Source organism: Balaenoptera physalus (assembly GCF_965194825.1).
Source record: "Balaenoptera physalus genome assembly, chromosome: 3".
Classification (NCBI taxonomy): domain Eukaryota; kingdom Metazoa; phylum Chordata; class Mammalia; order Artiodactyla; family Balaenopteridae; genus Balaenoptera; species Balaenoptera physalus.
Window position 1 is genome coordinate 143,698,958 of NC_138890.1, and position 8,894 is coordinate 143,707,851.

Genomic DNA, 8,894 nt, shown 5'->3' on the forward strand with positions numbered 1-8,894 from the left:
CAAATAGGATGTTGCTGTGATTTATGTCATAGAGTGTTCTGCCTGTTTTCCTCTAAGAGTTTTACAGTGTCTGGTCTTACATTTAGGTCTTTAATCCATTTTGAGTTTATTTTTGTGTATGGTGCTAGGGAGTGTTCTAATTTCATTCTTTTACATGTAGCTGTCCAGTTTTCCCAGCACCACTTATTGAAGAGGCTGTCTTCTCTCCATTGTATATTCTTGCCTCCTTTCTCAAAGGTAAGGTGACCATAGGTACATGGGTTTATCTCAGGGCTTTCTATCCTGTTCCATTGATCTATATTTCTGTTTTTGTGCCAGTACCATACTGTCTTGATTACTGTAGCTTTGTAGTATAGTCTGAAGTCCAGGAGCCTGATTCCTCCAGCTCCGTTTTTCTTTCTCAAGATTGCTTGGGCTATTCGGGGTCTTTTGTGCTTCCATACAAATTGTGAAATTTTTTGTTCTAGTTCTGTGGAAAATGCCATTGGTAGTTTGATAAGGATTGCATTGAATCTGTAGATATCTATGGGTAGTATAGTCATTTTCACAATGTTGATTCTTCCAATCCAAGAACATGGTATATCTCTCCATCTGTTTTTATCATCTTTAATTGTTTTCATCAGTGTCTTATAGTTTTCTGCATACAGGTCTTTTGTCTCCTTAGGTAGGTTTATTCCTAGGTATTTTATTCTTTTTGTTGCAGTGGTAAATGGGAGTGTTTCCTTAATTTCTCTTTCAGATTTTTCGTCATTAGTGTATAGGAATGCGAGAGATTTCTGTGCATTAATTTTGTATCCTGGTACTTTACCAAATTCATTGATTAGCTCTAGTAGTTTTCTGGTAGCATCTTTAGGATTCTCTATGTATAGTATCATGTCATCTGCAAACAGTGACAGTTTTACTTCTTCTTTTCTGATTTGGATTCCTTTTATTTCTTTTTCTTCTCTGATTTCTGTGGCTAAATCTTCCAAAACTATCTAGAATAATAGTGGTGAGAGTGGGCAAATTTGTCTTTTTCCTGATCTTAGAGGAAATGGTTTCAGTTTTTCACCACTGAGAACAATGTTGGTTGTCGGTTTATCATATATGACCTTTATTATGTTGAGGTAGGTTCCCTCTATGCCTACTTTCTGCAGAGTTTTTATCATAAATGGGTGTTGAATTTTGTCAGAAGCTTTTTCTGCATCTATTGAGATGATCATATGTTTTTTCTTCTTCAGTTTGTTAATATGGTTTATCACATTGATTGATTTGCGTATATTGAAGAATCCTTGCATTCCTAGGATAAACCCCACTTGATCATGGTGTTTGATCCTTTTAATGTGCTGTTGGATTCTGTTTGCTAGGTTTTTGTTGAGGATTTTTGCATCTATGTTCGTCAGTGATATTGGCCTGTAGTTTTCTTTTTTTTGACATCTTTGGTTTTGGTATCAGGGTGATAGTAGCCTCGTAGAATGAGTTTGGGAGTGTTCCTTTCTCTGCAGTTTTTTGGAAGAGTTTGAGAAGGATAGGTGTTAGCTCTTCTCTAAATGGTTGTTAGAAATCACCTGTGAATCCATCTGATCCTGGGCTTTTGTTTGCTGGAAGATTTTTAATCACAGTTTCAATTTAAGTGCTTGTGATTGGTCTGTTTATATTTTCTATTTCTTCCTGGTTCAGTCTCGGAAGGTCGTGCTTTTCTAAGAATTTGTCCATTTCTTCCAGGTTGTCCATTTTTTTGGCATATAGTTGCTTGTAGTAATCTCTCATGATCCTTTGTATTTCTGCAGTGTCAGTTGTTACTTCTCCTTTTTCATTTCCCATTCTGTTGATCTGAGTCTTCCCCCTTTTCTTCTTGATGAGTCTGGCTAATGGTTTATCAATTTTGTTTATCTTCTCAAAGAACCAGCTTTTAGTTTTATTGATCTTTGCTATTGTTTCCTTCATTTCTTTTTCATTTATTTCTGATCTGATCTTTATGATTTCTTTCCTTCTGCTAACTTTGAGGGTTTTTTGTTCTTCTTTCTCTAATTGCTTTAGGTGTAAGGTTAGGTTGTTTATTTGAGATTTTTTTTGTTTCTTGAGGTAAGACAGTATTGCTCTAAATTTCCCTCTTATAACTGCTTTTGCTGCATCCCATAGGTTTTGGGTTGCTGTGTTTTCATTGTCATGTGTTTCTAGGTATTTTTTGATTTCCCCTTTGATTTCTTCAGTGATCTCTTGGTTATTTAGTAGTGTATTATTTAGCCTCCATGTGTTTGTGTTTTTTACAGATTTTTTCCTGTAATTGATATCTAGTCTCATAGCATTGTGGTCGGAAAAGATACTTCATACGATTTCAGTCTTCTTAAATTTATCAAGGCTTGTTTTGTGACCCAAGATATGATCTACCCTGAAGAATGTTTCCTGAGCACTTGAGAAGAAAGTGTATTCTGTTGTTTTTGGATGGAATGTCCTGTAAATATCAGTTAAATCCGTCTTGTCTAATGTGTCATTTAAAGCTTGTGTTTCCTTATTTATTTTCATTTTGGATGATCTTTCTATTGGTGAAAGTGGGGTGTTAAAGTCCCCTACTATGATTGTGTTACTGTTGATTTCCCCTTTTATGGCTGTTAGCATTTGCCTTATGTACTGAAGTGCTCGTATGTTGGGTGCATAAATATTTACCCTTGATATAAATTGTTATATTTTCCTCTTGGATTGATCCCTTGATCATTATGTAGTGTCCTTCTTTGTCTCTTGTAATAGTCTTTATTTTAAAGACTATTTTGTCTGCTATGAGAATTGCTACTCCAGCTTTCTTTTGATTTCCATTTGCATGGAATATCTTTTTCCATCCCCTCACTTTCAGTCTGTATGTGTCCCTAGGTCTGAAGTGGGTCTCTTGTAGACAACATTTGTATGTGTCTTGTTTTTGTATCCATTCAGCCAGTCTATGTCTTTTGGTTGGAGCATTTAATCCATTTACATTTAAAGTAATTGTTGATATATATGTTCCTATTACCATTTTCTTAATTGTTTTGGGTTTGTTATTGTTGGTCTTTAACTTCTCTTGTATCTCCTGCCTAGAGAAGTTCCTTTAGCATTTGTTTTAAAGCTCGTTTTTTGCTGCTGAATTCTCTTAACTTCTGATTGTCTGTAAAGGTTTTAATTTCTCCATCGAATCTCATCGAATGAGATCCTTGCTGGGTAAAGTAATCTTGGTTGTAGGTTTTTCCCTTTCATCACTCTAAATATGTCCTGCCATTCCCTTCTGGCTTTCAGAGTTTCTGCTGAAAGATCAGCTGTTAACCTTATGGGGATTCCCTTGTATGTTATTTGTTGCTTTTCCCTTGCTGCCTTTAATATTTTTTCTTTGTATTTAATTTTTGATAGTTTGTTAATATGTATCTTGGTGTGTTTCTCCCTGGATTTGTCCTGTATGGGACTCTCTTCGCTTCCTGGGCTTGATTGACTATTTCCTTTCCCATGTTAGGGAAGTTTTCAACTATAATCTCTTCAAATATTTTCTCAGACCCTTTTTTTTTCTCTTCTTCTTCTGGGACACCTATAATTTGAATGTTGGTGCGTTTAATGTTGTCCCAGAGGTCTCTGAGACTGTCCTCAAGTCTTTTCGTTCTTTTTTCTTTATTCTGCTCTGTGGTAGTTATTTCCACTATTTAATCTTCCAGGTCATTTATCTGTTCTTCTGCCTCAGTTATTCTGCTATTGATTCCTTCTAGAGCATTTTTAACTTCATTTATTGTGTTCATCATTGTTTGCTCTTTAGTTCTTCTAGATCCTTGTTAAACGTTTCTTGTATTTTTTCCATTCTATTTCCAAGATTTTGGATCATCTTTACTATTATTACTCTGAATTCTTTTTCAGGTAGACTGCCTATTTCCTCTTTATTTATTTGGTCTGTTGGGTTTTTACCTAGCTCCTTCATCTGCTGCATATTTCTCTGTCTTCTCATTTTGTTTAACTTACTGTTTTTGGGGTCTCCTTTTTGCAGGCTGCAGGTTTGTAGTTCCCATTGTTTTTCGTGTCTGCCCCCAGTGTATGAGGTTGGTTCAGTGGGTAGTGTAGGCTTTCTGGTGGAGGGGACTGGTGCCTATGTTATGGTGGTTGGGGCTGGATCTTGTCTTTCTAGTGGGCAGGGCCGCATCTGACGGTGTGTTTTAGGGTGTCTGTGAACTTTTAGTATGATTTTAGGCAGGCTCTCTGCTAATGGGTGGGGTTGTGTTCCTGTCTTGCTAGTTGTTTGGCATGAGGTGTCCAGCACTGGAGCTTGCTGGCCATTGGGTGGAGCTGGGTCTTAGCATTGAGACGGAGATCTCTGGGAGAGCTCTTGCTGATTGATATTACATGGTGCTAGGAGGTGTCTGGTGGTCCAGTGTTCTGAACTCGGCTCTCCCACCTCAGAAGCTCAGGCCTGACACCAAGGTGGAGCACCAAGACCCTGTCAGCCACACAGCCAGGTACGTGGGGATTTTCTTGCCTTTTAGGAAGTCTGAGGTCTTCTGCCAGCGTTCAGTAGGTGTTCTGTAGGAGTTTTTCCAGTTGTAGATGTATGTTTGATGTATTCGTGGGGAAGAAGGTGATCTCTACGTGTTACTCCTCCGGCATCTTGAAGGTTCCCCTCCAATAGGAGACTCCATTAAAGACGCCAACCTCTGCAAGAGCTAGAGATGCAGAGGCATTTTTTTCAAAGGGTTTGCAGCTTGCATTTTTTTTTTCTTTTTCCTTGTGCTTCATCTAGTTTCACTTGTTCACAGGGTGCTTCATGCAGAGGCCTCATACCCGGCACTTCGGATCAGAGTGCCTAGTGAGAAATAGCTGTGCTGACACCTCAGCTCGCAGGCTGGGCTGTGTGCCTCCATTGCTGTTTTTAAAGGGTTAGTTTTCTCTCTTTGGATATTGACAAAATGTGCTTTTGCAGTTGACATTTTTTCCTGTATTTTTCTGAGATGAGATTTGTGCAGGAGGGTTGGAGGATTGGGTCTGCTGTTTTACAGATCTGCCCAAGCATTCACTTTTACAGAAAGATGCCTGAGATCTCTGCTGCTTTATAAAAGCTCTATTTATTAGGAAGTGTTCAGTTCTGTCCAGGTGATCCCTACATTGCTCTGTAGTGATTAGTGGGATACTTTTTTTTTTTTAGGAGTTTGAGGAAATCATTTGTCTTGCAAAGCTAGTTTCAATCCTGTGATCCCTGAACTAATGTGTTAATTGTAGTGGCATTTTAAGTTTGGGCAAATGCTAATGTCTTTTTCCCCACTTCCATCCATAATAATGATAAAAGCTTTCCTATAATTCAAATTAAGGCCCTCTCTTGGGAGCTTCCTTCTTATATGACTTCTCTCTGCTCTGCAAAACTGCCTCCCGCCCTTCTTAGGATAGCTGTCCCTGAGCCCTGAATCAACAAACCCAGTATTCCAGAAGGCCACTGGTCTAAAAGGATTGACAGAGCAATGCCAAGCAGAGCTTCCCTTCTTCTCTTTCCCCCTTTCTTTCCATTTCTCAGTAAATCAACAACCTCAATAACTAACATTTAGTAAGCACTAACCGTGGTGCCAGGCAATGTGCAAAGTGCTTTTAGTGAATTATTTTCCCTATGCTACAAATAAGGACACTGAGAGAAGTTATGTAATTTTTCCAAGGTCCCAGAGCTCACAAGTGCTGTGGCAGAGAGTGTGTGCTGCTGACCACTGAATTACAGCGTCTCCTCCTCCCCGGCACTGATCAGGGGCCCACTCCTTAACACTTCACCCCATCCCTTAAAGCACAAAAGGACAAAGCCACCACATTTCAATAAAGGATAAAGGTAAGACTTCTCTGAGCAATAATGGTGTACTTAGTTTAGCTACCCACCACCCATCTCTGGGTGCCCAGGAAGCGGGTACAAAAAGCAGGAAGTACAAAATTCTTCACAGTATTTCTGATTGGAGCTTTTAGGCACTTATTTTAATTTTCTATTTTATGTGGAGTAGTTTACCACTTCTGCAACTACCAAGGGTATCTATAATAGCTTCTGTGAAGTTTAAATGATCAAATACTTCCTTATACTCTGTCTTATTCTGTTCACAAGCACCCAACCAAAGTCAGTTTTCCTGCTTAAGCTGAACGTATGCATGGATAAAGTGGAGAGTAGAGTGAATAACATGAAAAACACATCGATGGAGTATAAACTATGTGCCAGGGATTATGCTAAACCCTTTGTATTTATCTTAGATAAGCCTAGGGTAAACCAACAAGGGAGGTGGCATTATTGCCCCTGCTGCTCTATTGGGATGTAAAGTCAGTCAGAAAATCTGCAGTCCTTTGGTACATCTCTTTTACGGGAGATGGGGTAAGAATGGGCATAGGCAAGAAAGATTAGCATAAACTCAGATGCAAATGGAGGTAATGGGAGATACATCACCTACCCCTTTTTGTCTTTCTATTCTCATTATAGACGTTGCTAATCCACAGCACCATTCCTTCCTTCAAGGGCTCACCACCATCTACTAGTGATGGCACAAGAGATTTTGCCATGCTTGACCTAGCATATACTGTGTGTAGAATTGATTCCAAGAGACCCTAATGCAAGGTGGTTTTGTAAACTTTGAAGGTATGTTGATGAGGTCCTCCTTGCCTAGGTGGTTATGGAAGGTCTCTGAAGATCTTTCATCAGGGTTTTTTGCTTTGTAGGGCGAACTTTTTGCAAACAGACTATGAAAGGGATGTAGCAGGAGAGAGATCATGATCATTAAATATGTAACTAGAAAAAAATCTCACCTAGGATAGAGGGTCCTGCAAGGCATATTCACCTACAAAAAAAGTACCTCAAGAATGTCTGGAATGTATCTAACATTATCATACATGCCTTTCTGCAAAATACCGACATTTGCAATTCAGAGAGCAGCAGGACACAAACTGAAGAGGCAGGAACAGATTGTATTTGGGTCCAACTGTGACATTTAAGTTTTCAACTCTATGAACCAGCTAAATCTTCCAATACTTTAAATAGAATTTTGGGAGCCAAGTAGGGAGTAAATGATTTTTAAAAATAGATGAATTGCAATAATTAAAACCTAACTTTATTTAGTAGATACTTTGTGATGTTTAAACATACACGAAAATGAATATTTGGACAATTGAATCATTTGAAACCTATGGCATAGAAGTTTGCTATAATAACACAGCCCTTTGGGGAATATTTCCCTAAAGGATCAAACATTTATTCATTATCTCTATTTTATCTTTTGTTCTTGATGCTTGTGTATTTTAATAATTCTCACTCATATAAGGTAGGAGACACATTTTAAATTATATTTATACAAGTTGAACTCTTGTTTATCTCCCTTACTGAAAGAGTGAAACACTATTTCTTTATTATGAATGCAGTGCAGTGCACAATTGACTCTAGAACCAGAGAGAGTAGAAAACTCAATCTTTAGTTTGTTTGTAGCTGCCTTAAATATTTGAGAGAATTCAGCTTATTCAGGATGATTCTGTTGCAATGCATTAGTGTTTAATGTGGACACTCACAAGAACTGACTCATTTTTCTGAATGTTTTCCTGGCCTCCAGTGTTTGGTGAAGAACCTCAGAAGAACACAACTTTCTAGTTAATAAATATTTTTGAATGAGAACATAAAAAGCATTCTACAGAATAAAAATTTACTTGATAACTTGATAACCTCTGTAAGGTGTAGAGGAAGAATATATTGAGATTTTGGTCGTTGGGAAAAAAGTAAGTATTTAAGAGTAATATACTCAACATGGTCTGTGACTTGGTGTATGGTTGGATGAAGGACTATCTTGTTCTTAACACATTAGCATTCTTCCTGACTAATGGACTGCTTAATTTCATTAACAGGAATACTGAAGATAAGGTATTGCAGCATTTTCTTTGTCTTGAGTCCTAGTTCTTAATTTTATTTGAAAAGGCAACAAAAGAAATATTTGTACACTTTGGCTTTAAAGCACTAGTTTAGTAGCTATGGGATGTTTTCCCCATGATAACAAAAATACTTTAAAATGCCTAAAGGTGAAAAATACTTTTTAGTTTTTTATATCAAAGCATTTGAAAAGGGGGAGGGTGGGAAAGAGAGAAAGGAAGAAGGAAGGGAGGGAAGGACCAGGAGAGAGAAAGAGAGAAAAAAAAAAGCCTAGGTGGTAAATCTGTTACACATTTTCCCATGGTCAAACCCACAGACCACTGTGATGTTATGGACCTGTCACTCTTGAAGTTCCACTTAGAAGTCCCCAAGGCAACAAAAACAAGCCTTCATAAAAAGCCTGTGTGTCATCAACTACAATCAATAATGTAGGAGATTTAGATGACTTATTAGAAGTGATATATACGTTTTTATTTATTTATTTATTTATGGCTGTGTTGGGTCTTCATTTCTGTGTGAGGGCTTTCTCCAGTTGCGGCGAGCGGGGGCCACTCTTCTCGCGGTGCGCGGGCCTCTCACTATCGTGGCCTCTCTTGGTGCGGAGCACAGGCTCCAGACGCGCAGGCTCAGTAGTTGTGGCTCACGGGCCTAGTTGCTCCGCAGCATGTGGGATCTTCCCAGACCAGGGCTCGAACCCGTGTCCCCTGCATTGGCAGGCAGATTCTCAACCACTGCGCCACCAGGGAAGCCCGATATATACGTTTTTAGAGTGCCAATATTATTACACGGTTTCATTATAAACAAGGTGAGTTACCTTTACCCAAGAGCCTGACCTTTTGAAAATGACAGGAGGAAATATCGATTTCCTACCCATTCTTTTTTGCGACCATAAAAATATTCTAAGTGTTCTAATAGAGATACAGGGTAAATTATTATATACAGTATCTAGTTTTGTAATTTATGGGCTCAAAAAGAAAAACTGTTGCCTTTTGAAAATTAATACAGCTTAGAACATGTTTTCAATACTGATTCTGCCTAGATAGAAGGATTT

At 38.3% G+C, this 8,894-nt stretch overlaps 1 long non-coding RNA gene across 1 annotated transcript; it reads left to right on the top strand.

Moving 5' to 3' along the window:
• The first annotated feature begins 4,453 nt into the window (after positions 1-4,453).
• Positions 4,454-8,414, top strand: LOC309656890. Its single transcript, XR_014261583.1, has 3 exons — positions 4,454-4,856; positions 5,622-5,785; positions 6,416-8,414. It is a non-coding gene; the product is annotated as an uncharacterized lncRNA (long non-coding RNA).
• Positions 8,415-8,894: the final 480 nt, after the last annotated feature.